This window comes from Microtus pennsylvanicus, chromosome 10 (genome assembly GCF_037038515.1).
Source record: "Microtus pennsylvanicus isolate mMicPen1 chromosome 10, mMicPen1.hap1, whole genome shotgun sequence".
In the NCBI taxonomy this organism is placed as follows: Eukaryota; Metazoa; Chordata; class Mammalia; order Rodentia; family Cricetidae; genus Microtus; species Microtus pennsylvanicus.
This window is the reverse complement of record NC_134588.1, coordinates 91,565,460-91,578,939: the sequence shown is the minus strand read 5'-3', so window position 1 is coordinate 91,578,939 and position 13,480 is coordinate 91,565,460.

Genomic DNA, 13,480 nt, shown 5'->3' with positions numbered 1-13,480 from the left:
AGTTCAACTCATAGCAAATGCCCAGTAAATAGATGTATTTTTGAGCAGCCAAATTATTGGATTTGGTTGGCTGGAAGTTAGCATGGGGGAGCTTCTTGTTCTCTGCACAGAAGACCCTGTCACATCTGCATTAATTGTTTAAGAATATTTGGGGGCAAATCCCTCAGTTTCACTTTTATCGTTTCCAGTAATTTAACAGTTCAGTGTAAAACTCCCCCGTGCCTCTTCCTGTCACTTCTGTTTAAGCTTACCTCATGGTCTAATAACTGTAATAGGGAAGAGGGTGTGATTTGGTCTCCTACCTCATCGTCCTGAACCTTCTCATATGACGTAGGGCATGAGGTGAGGACCAGATAATTTTTTGTTGTCTGACCGTGGATGGTGGTCTCAGTCCCTCTGCACAGTGCTGTTCCACTGTGGCTGCTCCCAGGGGCAGATGTATACTACTTGCTCATTCGCAGGGTGTCTGTGATAAAGGAGCAGAAACACAGCTCCCCTCTGTGATCCTCAAGACCTACAGAGTTCCCTTAATCTTTTAGGAACCTTGATTCAGGTCAGACTAGGACTTGGGGCTTCAATGCATAAAATAATTTCAGATCTAACCAGTATGAAGCACAATTGGATATTTTTCTTAAAGATATTTTAACAGGAAAACACTTAAGAAGAGAATAAAAGCTCAACCAAGAGCAGAGATATGGACTTCTCAAAGAACAGCTGTTGAAAGTAAGACATTCTCAAATGCAGTTATGGGCTCCTCAAAGGGAGAACAGTTAATTACCTTAGCCTTGACCATATAATATCATCTTGGTGGCTGTCAAATTATAGCATTAAAGGTTGCTAAGAAATCTTTTCCTCTCTCATTCTCTCTCTCACTTTTTTAGTTATTGTTTTTCGAGACAGAGTTTCTCTGTGTATCAGCCATGAATGTCCTGGAACTCACTTTGTAAACCAGGCTGGTCTTGAACTCACAGAGATCCTCCTGCCACTGCCTCCCAAGTTCTGAATCAAAGGCAAGAGCCACCACACCTGGCTCTCTCTCTTTTTTAGTAAGCGAGATTATAGGGTGGCCTGGATGGGCCTTGGATGGGACTGTAACTGGATAAAGCAAAACCCGGAGGTCCTAGAGTTGCACAGGGGGTTCAGAACATTCCCTTTCTTATAGATGGGGCTTCTGTTGAGATTCCTCAGATGTAGGGTTTTGGAAGTCTGGACAGCGAGAATGTCCTCAGGTAATTTGTTAATTGTGCTGGGATTCTTGCTTCTCTGCCAGAAAGAGTCTTCAACATAATTCCTGGGTGAGGTGCTACTCTCTCCTCTCATGTCACAGTTCTTTTTAATCCAGCCTCCGTGAGCATAGGTGAAAGCACCTCAGGGACCTCTGAAAGAGTAAGGGGATGAGAAGCTTTCTATTGAAAAATGTACGCTCTTTTCTGTCTTAGCCTTTTCTGGTCTTCCTTTATTCAGTCCCCAATGATGTTATACTCTGTCTTATACTGCTGGTATCTGCCTACCTCGTAGAGGGGACAAGACAACCAAAGCCTGGCTATTAGGAAGTGAGGCCTTAGTCTTCCTTTGATTGGTGTACCTGGAGGCTCTTGGGTGTAGTAATATGGGCGGCGGGGCTGCGTCCCCAACACCCCAGCCGCCTGGCCCGGCTAGCTTATGCCCCGAAATAATTACACGGACACTGTATTCTTTTAATCACTGCTTTGGCCCATTCCTATCTAGCCTCTTCTAGGCTAATTCTCACATCCCGATCAATCCATCTCTAATAATCTGTGAGCACCGGTCTTACCGGGAAGATTCTAGCCTAAGTCCATCCTGGGTCGGAGCTGGGGCATGGCGTCTCCCTGAAGCGTCTGCTCCGGAGAGGAGAGCTGCGGAGTCTGACCTCACTTCCTCTTCCTCCCAGCGTTTTGTTCTGTCTACTCCTCCCACCTATCTTCTAACCAGTGAAAGCCAAGCAGTTTCTTTTAATTTAACCAATGACCTTCCTCCATCACTTGGGAGTGCCTTTCATTTGTCATTGTATGAAGAGGATTTCATCCTGGGAAGGGTGGGATGAAATCATGCAGCTCTCTGATTCCAAGAAATAATTTCAGCCCCAAGAATTCCCTTCTCTCTCTAGCCCTCTGTTTATATTCAGTGGGAGTAAGGAGAACCGGTTCAACCACCCCTTTGTAGGTCCAAGAGCTGACCCTGCCCCCATTACTTAGCAACTCTCCTTAGAATGTAAAGTCTCTTGATTCTGGTCCCAGAGAAGCAGCATTAAGAACAAACACCAGCTAAGAGAACCAACCACTGTGCTTTGTGTGTTGTCTGTACCTTAGGGAGCCTCAGCTGAAGCTGGGCTCTAGGTCTTAAAGATCATCAGTCAGGAAGGCACTTGTTAAAAAAGACCCCATTTCCTATTTCACTCAGGGAGGAAAGAAACCAACCAAGGCAGTACTAGCAGGCACTGTATATGCCTAAGTGAGCATCTCCTGAGATTATGTTATGAATGCTAAATCCCAGAGTCTCCCTCAGAATTATTGATTCATGCTGGGAAAACAGAGGTCCTTGTGCTTGCAAATAAGTGTAGGAAAACCAGGAATATTAAATACACAGAGTTGTCTCTTCAAAGGAAGAGGTGCATAGCTTGTTTTCTGTCCAGAAGGCTGGGAATGGAGGTTGTTAATAGTCTAAGTGATCTATGTACTATCTGTAGGGCCAAGCCACATTTGGCTCCCCGAGGCTCCCATAAGCAGGACCAGAGGTAGTTAATAGTCTAGGTGACTTTTGCGCTATCTGTATGGCTAGGGACTCCCCCAGGTTCTTGCTAACAGGACCAGAGGTGTCCGCTGTTCTACCTGAATGACCAAGAATACATCAAATCCTCCCCCGAATCCCTAAGACAACACATGAAGTCTACCTATAGAACCCGTCTCCACGGAAGCAGTGACATAAACTTTGTAGAGAGTTTTGATGTAATTATACCTTAATATGCACACGGGATTGCGATACACCAGAAACTTTTTTCTAAATTGTACTCTACTTAATTATGTCCAAAATAAACTTCCCAGTGTTCAATCTAGAAGTTTGAACCAACACGGGCTATTGAGTTGTTTTGAATTGGACTTCCTTCTTGTCTCACGCAAACTGTTACTCTGTCAGCCCTGGTATTTACAGAGATGCATGCAAATCCAGAGTCTGCATTGTCAGCATGATCAGCAAGTCATCTCTCAGTGAGTGACTCAGGAGCATGGGTCCAACCCCAATATTTGTATGAGCTTGTCACAATGGAACCACCAGAGGGAAGTATTACAGAGCTTATTGGAGCCTGGTGAGGGACTTCAGGTTGGTGAGGTTTCTTGGTAAAGATTTTGGGCAAATGCTGGTCTATCTATCCTCTTTGCACATAGGTCAGCTGCTTGAGCTCACTACTGAGTGGCTTGAGGGTTGGTTACCTTGCAGCACTGAGAACTGTACCCAGTGTAAATCCCGGTCCGCTCCTGCTCGCGCCAAACCTTGACCCCCTCCCCGGAGGAGGTCAGGACCACTCCCCCGTCTATTTAAACTGCTCCCTGGAAAGTCTCTTCATGGTCTTCCCTCTTTACCCCTGGTGGTCGCCTTGGCAGCTTCCTGGTTCCCCGGGAGATGGGGGGGAGGACCAGAAAGCGCAGGAATCCCAGTAAACCTGGATATCCTTTACTTCGACTTGCTGTGATTTGGCTTGATTGGGATCGTTGACCGAGAGCTCCCATTATGAAATATTGCTAACAACCAGGGCTTCTGCTGTATGTGAGTGCTCCACCACTGAGATATCCCTCCAGCCTAATCTACTAATTGGTTTTTTTTTACTTTTTTTAATTTAAATTTTTTTAAATTTTACGTGCTAGCCCCGGCGCCCCCTCCCTCCTCTCCTCCCATCCCTTCCTCTCCAGTTTCACCCCTCCCATCCATTCCTCCAAGGAGATAAGGCCTCCCGTGGGGAGTTAACAAAATCTGGTATACTAAGTCCGGGCAGGACCAACCCCCTCCCCCCTGTATCAAGGTTGAGCAAGGTATCCCATTAGAGGGAATGGGCTCCAAAAATCGAGTTCACACACCTAGGATAAGTCCTAGTCTCACTGCCAGTACCCGCCCAAGAGATCAGGCCACATAACTGTCACCCACATTTAGAGGGCTATGCAGGATCCCCATCTGTCAGTCTAGAGTCTGTGAGCTCTCATTAGCTTGGGTCAGTTGTTTCTGTGGTTTTCCCAGTTATGATCTTGACCCCCCTTTTTTATATGATCCTTTTTCCCTCTCTTCAACTTCAGGTTCCAGGAGCTCAGCCCAGTGCTTGGCTGTGGATCTCTGCATCTGCTTCCATCAGTTACTGGATGCAGGTTCTATGAGGACAATTAGGGTAATCACTAATCTGATTATAAGGGAAAACCAGTTCAGGTACCCTCTCCACTATTGCTAGGGAGTCTTAGCTGGTGCCATCCTTGTGGATTCCTGGGAATTTCCCTAGCATCTGGTTTCTCCCTAACCGCATAATGGCTCCCTCTATCAAGATACCTCTTTCATTGCTCCTGCTCTCTGTCCGTCCCCAAACTCAGCCATCTTGAGCCCTCATGTCCCATTCCTTATCCTCTTGCTTCTACTCCCCTTCCCACTTTTCCCAGAGGATCTTAACTATTTCCCATTTCTAGAATCCTCCATGTATTTCCTTTTTAGGGTCCTCCTTTTTACCTAGCTTCTCTGGGGTTGTGAATTTATTTTTTAAAGATTTATTTATTTATTATATATACAATGTTCTGCCTGCCAGAAGAGGGCACCCGATCTCATTACAGTTAGTTGTGAGCCACCATGTGGTGGCTGGGAATTGAACTCAGGACCTCTGGAAGAACAGCCAGTGCTCTTAACCTCAGAGCCATCTCTTCAGCCCCTTAATCTACTAAGTGTTTTGTTTTGTCTTTCCGATAACCTTGGAGTTTATTTAAACTAAGGAAAGGGTCATCATGTTTTCATGCTATATATACTGGTTCTTTAAATAATAGTTGTGACAAACAACAGAAAGAATTTAAGAACACTGCCCTTGGGGTCTGCAGAGATGGCTCAGTACTGAAGAACACTTGCTGCTCTTGCAGGGGACCCAGGCTTAATTTTGCAGAATTCACATGATGATTCTCAGCTATCTCTAACTTATAACTTCAGCCCCAGGGATCTGACAATCTTTTCTGACCTCTGAGGGCACCAGGCATGCATGTGTTGCAATTCATACATATAAAATTTTTAATTGTTTAAATGTTTCACTTTAATGTAGCATTTTTTAAAGATCCAGACAAAACATCAACACTTTGGGTTGTACATAATTGAAGAAGTACCTCATTTTTCAAAATACTGTTATAGCCAATACATAGAGGAATGCCTTTATGTTACCCCAGGAATACAATTCCTGAAAAAGAATCACACTGGAATGACTCATTTTTTTTTTAAAATCACTGAGTAAGAATATACCCAAGAGAGGCCCTATCATACAACAAAAGTATATGCTCAACTATGTTCATGGCAGCATTGTTTGTAATAGCCAGAACCTGGAAACAACCTAGATGCCCTTCAACGGAAGAATGGATGAAGAAAGTATGGAATATATACATATTAGAGTATTACTCAGCAGTAAAAAACAAGGACTTCTTGAATTTTGCATACAAATGGATGGAAATAGAAAACACTATCCTGAGTGAGGTAAGCCAGACCCAAAAAGAGGAACATGGGATGTACTCACTCATATTTGCTTTCTAGCCATAAATAAAGGACATTGGGCTTATAATGCATGTTCCTAGAGAAGCTAAGTAAGAAGGTGAACCCAAAGACAAACACATAGGCATCCTCATGAATATTAACCTTCATCAGGCGATGAAAGGAGACAGAGACAGAGGAGCACGGGACAGAAATCTCAAGGTCCAAATCAGGAGCAGAAGGAGACGGAGCACGAGCAAGGAACTCAGGACCGCGAGGGGTGCACCCACACACTGAGACAATGGGGATGTTCTATCGGGAACTCACCAAGGCCAGCTGGCCTGGGTCTGAAAAAGCATGGGATAAAACCGGACTCTCTGAACATAGCGGACAATGAGGACTACTGAGAACTCAAGAACAATCGCAGAGGGTTTTTGATCCTACTGCACGTACTGGCTTTGGGGGAGCCTAGGCAGTTTGGATGCTCACCTTAGGAGACCTGGATAGAGGTGGGCGGTCCTTGGGCTTCCCACAAGTCAGGGAACCCTGATTGCTCTTCGAGCAGATTAGGGAGGGTGACTTGATCGGGGGAGGGGGAGGGAAATGGGAGGCGGTTGCGGGGAGGAGGCAGAAATCCTTAATAAATAAATAAATTAATTAAAAAAAAAAATTCAAAAAAAAAAACAAAAAAAAAATCACTGAGTAAGAAAAGCATCATTGAACTTCTATGTTGATTTTACACAGCCTCTATGAACTGCCTTGACTTAAATCCAAGTGCAAAGTTAAGATGTCCCTCCTCTGTTTTTGGTAAACCACTGCATAGTAAACTCAGTTGACTCTCCTCCAGGATTTTACCTGGGACTGGCCTTTTAGATGTTTTATTTAGAAGAGGGCAGGCTCTGAACTTTCACATGGTATCATCAATGTTAGTATCTTACATCTCAGCAAGATCCTTATTCTTGACAGCAACACAGCATAGGCTAGAGTCCCTGCTAAGCCAGCCTCAGATCCCTCCAGGTTATTTTGTGCATCAGTTTGTAGAGCAGTCTCATCTATGTTGGTCTCCAGCACCATTCCCCCATCACTATTTCTGTAAGAACACCATGAACCTTGTCCACATGGAATGCTCAATCCAGTTTACATACATTTTCAAACATTTATCTAATGTATCTACTAATGCTCAAGTATGCTTGCTGAGGAATCCACACAGAAGACAAATACAGTGTTGCATAAAGCCTATAAATCAGTCTGTTGTCAGATTTTCTAATGTATGATCCTTGTTGGAAATTATGTCTGTTTCCACTTCCCTTAGACACTAAGTAGAAAGCCTCCCTGATGGTTGGCTGCTGTGTCTCCACAGTAGAGCTGGTATAACTGGAGAGCTTCAGCTTCCTGTGGTTGTTGAAGATGGGAATGGCTTTGATTATGGCTGGGTCAGGTAGGCACTGCCTCTAGGGTAGGCACAGGATGCAGGGTGGGAGAAGTCCCCCTTGAGCCTTACACCTGGACTTTATTGATGTTGCTTTTCCAGCCATACCCATACCCTGAGAAGTTTTTGATCATACAAACATACAAGAGGCTAGAAACACATGAGACCATGGCTTGGCCTTTACCCTGAAACTTCTAAAGAAGTCTTAACAGTGGTAGTTATGGGATAATCTTTTTGTACTCTGTGAAGATGTGTCTTTGCCAAGGTGCCTTCGGATTGGTTGGTATAGAAAAGAACTGAATGGTCAACAGCTAGGCAGGAGAGGATAGGCAGGATTTCTGAGTGCTCTGTTGTAATACTTGGAGCAGCGGGGCTGCATCCCCGGCACCCCAGCCGCCTGCACGGCTAGCTTATGCCCCAAAATAATTACACGGAAACTGTATTCTTTTAAACACTGCCTGACCCATTACTTTCAGTTTCTTATTGGCTAGCTCTTACATATCGATCTAACCCATTTCTATTAATCTGTGTAGCCCACGAGCTGGCTTACCAGGAATGATCTTAACCTGCGTCTGCCTGGAGTGGGAGAATCATGGCGACTGCTGACTCAGCTTCTTTCTCCCAGCCTTCTGTTCTGTTTACTCCTCCCACCTATGTTTTAACCTATGAGGGCCAAGCAGTTTCTTTATTGCTTAACCAATGAAATAAACAGATTGATATATGACACTCCCACATCACTTCCCCTTTTTCTGTTTAAACAAAAAAAGGAAGGCTTTAACTTTAACATAGTAAGATTACATATAAAAAAACAGTTATCAAGCAAGAATTACAGTTACAATATTTATATCTACTTTATCTTTTATCATAACAATGGAAAACTATAACTATCTATCCATTCTTCAACTCCATCAAAGACTCCAGAAGGCTATAATATTACCTAATAAACACGAAGTCCAAAACTTTAGAAATAACAGAGACATCTCGCTGCCTGGACAGTCACCCAAAGTTCTTTTGTACCATTGGGGCATCCATCTTCAGCCTTCAGGCCCAAAGTATCCAGCAGACATTTTCATCAAGCAGGAAATTCCAAAGACAGTTCAGTCACTTTCTGCTGTATCCTGCAGAATGTCTCGCAGACTCTTTCATGAGTCAGGAACCCCAAAAGACCATCTCACCTTTAGGCAAGTTCAGCAGTCCTCTCTCTGCAGGTTCTCTGTGTCCAGTTCATGCATCAGTCCAGGCAAGAGCAGTTTCTTGCCCAAATGGCTATCAAACTCCATAAGGATCCTCTTTGATGCCCATCTTCCTCTCGAAGTAGATTGGTGCCGCCAAAAGCAGACATGTCTCATTGTCATGAAAAGTCCTAAGTTATTAAAATATTTTAAATGCCATATTCTGCAGCCTTTGAGAGATATGAAGAATGCCTATCTGAAATATATCTCTATATAACTAGAAAATATAACTAACATGACTACAAGCTTTACTATTATTGATGATTATCCATTAACAACCTATATTTCTTAATTATACATTACATTTTAAAAATGAACTACACAATCACAATACCTTAATCAAGATCAGAAATACATATACATATAACAAAATTGACCTTAAAATCCATATTAATGCAAATTATTCATACCTATATCATTTCCCCCTTTAAATGTAAAAGAACATTTATAAACAATATTTTGGGAACATGGGCGCAGTTTTTTTCTCTCCAAACTGCTTCCTGCTGAATGGGGGCGCTGTTAATCAGATCATTTAGGGTGTAACCTGTGTGCCAGGTTTATCTCAGTTGGTAGTTGAGTGAAGTAATTTTTTGAGGGTGTTCACAGGAACCTTTCTGGAGGTCGTGGTCTATCATACCATATCGGGATAGATGCAATCCACAGGGTCTGGTCCTCTGTGAAAACAAAAGAAGACCCTCTCCAAAGCATCATATCCTTAGACCCAAATTTTGAAATCGTAATACCCTTATATCCATTCTGATTTAGCTTAGCAGCCCATGTAATGAAATGTCTGTCTGTACTTAGCTCCTTCACAGTCAAAAATTTTAAAGAAAACACAATGTACATAATCCAGACTCTCTGTGAATTTTCCATTTTATGTGGCTTATTTTACTTTATTTCTCTTAATCTATAACTATCTGTACTCTGTCTCTTTAAAGACTTTACCTGCTTTTTTTTTAAACCATTAACTTTATTCTCTATATTCTTTTCCTTCTCTCTCTCAAGCCTACGTACATTCATCCAACAGTGTGGTCTTTTATGTCTGAATCTGTTTTATTGTGAATCTGTAACATTTTTTAGTATCCAGGAGCACTTTTGATTTGCATCTTTAAATCACTAGGTGCTTAAGAATCTAAGCTGTGACATTCCTAGGTCAAAAACAGGTACTGCCTGCTGGCCCCGCCCAGTCCTCTGAGCTGCAGCATGCAATGTCCCCCTTTTAGGCACACAGCAGTCTAGTTGCCATCAAACAAATCATAGCACTTTACTCCAAATGCTCCATTCAAAAGCTCTGTCTCCCACAGGAGCCAGACAGAGATTGCAATGGCGGCACAGCCCAGAAAGCCGGCATTTTAAAACAGCCAGTTTTTTCCTGCTGCTGAGTCAGGAAAATTTCAAAATGGAGGACGTACCATTTTGTGCTAGCTCTGGGGCCACCAGGTAGGAGCGGCACTCAGCATTTTAATTCTGAGACTGAGCGTGCAGCACAGAAATTCTTTTCATCCAAGTTACAGCCAAATCTGACATGCAGAGCACTGCGCAGTCTGAAAACATGCCATGCCCTTCCGCCTGCCTAAGCCTGATTCGGCTGTCTGCCCAGGTGCAGACAGGGAGTGCTGAGCCATCAGCACAGTCTTAGAGCACTCTCCTTTCGATCCCAAGCGGGAACACAAACATCCAGTCCCATAAAATCCATTGAAACGCTTTAAAGCCAGAGTTCATGCTGGCAGCATAGCCCCAAGAAGCTGCGCTTTAAAATGACACAGCGTTTTTTTCTGCTCCTGTTGCTGAATCAGGAAATCTCTCTACAGCACGCCACCAACAAACAGCAAAAATCTATGTTAAACTCTCTCTTTCTTATTTTTAAGCCTTCTCAGGTTTTTTAAGTGGATTTAGTCCATCACGTCGGGCGCCACTCTGTTGTAGTAGGAGCGTCGGGGCTGTGTCCCTGGCACCCAGCCGCCCACATGGCTAGCTCTAGCATATGCCCGAAATAATTACACGGAAACTGTATTCTTTTAAACACCGCTTGGCCCATTATATCTAGCCTTTTCTCTGCTAACTCTCGCACCTGGACTAGCCCATTTCTTATAATCTGCTGTAGCCCACGAGCTGGCTTACCAGGAATGATCTTAACCTGCATCTGCCTGGAGTGGGAGAATCATGGCAACTCACTGACTCAGCATCTTTCTCCCAGCCTTCTGTTCTGTTTACTCCTCCCACCTATGTTTTAACCTATGAGGGCCAAGCAGTTTCTTTATTGCTTAACCAATGAAATCAACAGATTGATATATGACACTCCCACATCACTGAGACTCCAATGATTTGCAGACTACATCAGATGTCCAGGATGGAGGAGAGGTAAAAGCAAACATACTTGACATTTTTTTATCTAACTTGATCATTATTAGATACATTAGATAATTATTTGAAAATGTATGTGAACTGGATTGAGCATTCCATGTAGACAAGGTTCATGGTGTTCTTGCAGAAATAGTGATGGGAGAATGGTGCTGGAGACCAACATAGATGAGACTGCTATACAAACTGATGCACAAAATAACCTGGCAGAAAATAGATTACTAGAAGGTTTATTTAAGTTGTAAGAGATAGTTGGGGACAAGCCTAACCTAAAGGTCGAGGTTTCATAAGTATTAAGAAGTTTCTATGTCATTATTTGGGAGCTGGTGGTCCCAAAAGAAAGTCAAATAACAACAGGTAGTAATTTCTATTCTACTTTCATCCCTGTTGCTGTGATAAAACACTCTGGACCAAAGCAACTTAGGGGAGGAAAGGGTTTATTTCATCTTACAAGTTATAGCCCATCATTGAGGGCAGAGGGGAAACTCTAGGAAACTAGAGACAGAAACCACAGAGGAGCACCACTTGTTGGCTGGCTCACGCCAGCTCATGCTTAGCTAGCTCTTTATACAACCTAGGAAACCTGCCCTAGGAATAGTACTATCACAGCAGACTGGGTCCTCATATCAACAGTCGGAAAAGACAATCCCTCACAAACAAGTCAACAGGCCAGTCTGGTAAGGAAAATTATGCAACTGACACTCATTTTTGGGTTATTTTTGGCTGTGTTAATTTGACAGTTGCTAATGAGGACAATATCCCTGTGCCCAGGAAGTACGTCTTGCATCGGTAAGCAAAAGGGGCCTATAATCATGTCACATAGGGCCTAATGTTCAGAGTAATACTGCACTTGAGTTAATACTGCTGTCACCATCTGTAAATTCTCAATCATTCCATCCTTCAGTTTGTGTTTTTTTCATATTTTATTTATTTACACGTTCCTTTATTTATTTATGCACCATTCTACCTCCATGTGTGCCTGCGTGCCAGAAGAGGGCACCAGATCTCATTACAGATGGTTGTGAGCCACCATGTGGTTGCTGGGAATTGAACTCATGACCCCTGAAAGAGCAGCTAGTGCTCTAATCCTCTGAGCCATCTCTCGAGAATGGAGTACGCATGTGAGAGGAGGACATACATGGAAGATGCTGCCTCATTCACATTACACATACCCCATGAACACAGCATCTTAGTGGATTCACAGTGTAAGCGCGTGCATTTCAATTCAAGTGAGGCCAAAGCAATTCCATTCCAGAAACCACTGGCTTTTAGTGATCATTGGGGATAATGTGTACCATTTTTGATTAGCATTTACATTGTTATTATAAAATACAAATGCATACATGAGCTATAAAATATGAATTGGGTAATTTCAATGTTTTTACATATAAATTAAATATTCTTCTATTTGCCTTTAAACCCGACTTTATAATATACACAGTTAAATTTATGACAGTGATTTAAAATTTAGTGTTTTATTGATAGCAGCATTAAAAAGTGAATGTAAAATGTCTCTGTTGGAAAGAGAAACTGCAGATGAAAAGGAAACATTTTCTAATTTAGACTTTAAATGAGATCTTTTTCTTGTATTTTAAACAAGGGCTCACATTTTCATGCTTGGGTTGAAAAGCAGAAATTCTGTATCTGGTCCTTATGACCTGGACCATCTAAAGTGCCTCACGTTATCAGAATGGATAGCAATGTGGTTCCTGGAGAGACATACCTGCCTTGGCATCTGAGGAACGTGCTCATTGGTGACATAAAGAGACATTTCTTTTCTCATTTGTGTTTCCCCAAAGTATACCTTTTCATCCCACCCCTCCTTCCCCACCAGGAAAACTAGGGGTGGGGTGGGAGAGAAAAGAATACTACTTCAAGAAGACAGGCTACGATAGCCCGATAGGAGGAAGCAGTCTGCTGAGATCTAAGGTTGGAATGGGACCATAGACTGGGCTGAGGGAGAGAGAGCTGCTGTCTTAGGGAGCCAGACAAAATTCCAAACTTTCTTGCATGCATTTATAATGCAGGCAAAGTAGCTGCTCTCCAACCACCAGTGGTTCAAACTCAAGCTCCTTGCATGACGTCATTCTGCTTCCTTAACTGCCACATCAGCACCATGCTTTCTGTTGACTAGAAGCAATCACATCACTGAAGCTGATGCAAAGGAAAATGACATTTTCCTGGTGACCAAAGGTGAACAAGACAGTTTGGTGAACAAGTAGCATACGATTGTCAATAGGATATGTGGAGAAGGGAAAAACCTCTACTTATTTGTTTGTTTATTTGTTTATTGTTTTGTAGCCACTAAAAGGAGAGGTGGAGGAGGCTGATGGAGGTAAGCAGAAGGTGGTCTTTGGTGGGAAGGAAGAAAGCATCCTTTAGTGACCTCTAAGCCCCAGGCCCGTGAGATTTAGAAGAGGGAACAGAAAGAATAAATCCTAGGAGTTACTAAAAGGTGAGTCTGGCAACTTCTGTCTGCTTATTGCGGAAGACCACGCTGAGGACACCAGGTCAGTTTGATGGTTTTACTGTATCTAATGACACAACTAATATTTGAATTGCTGCTCAACAGAGACAATCGTGTAAAGAGAACCAAGCACTCAGATGTTGGGAATATTATGTTAAGGTGTGTTTCTTTTGTTTATGTTGCATTTGTTTCACAATGTGAAGCTGTGATACTTTGCCTGTTTAGAACACTCAATGGTCTAATAAAGAACAGAACGGCCAATAGCGAGGCAAGAGAAAGGAT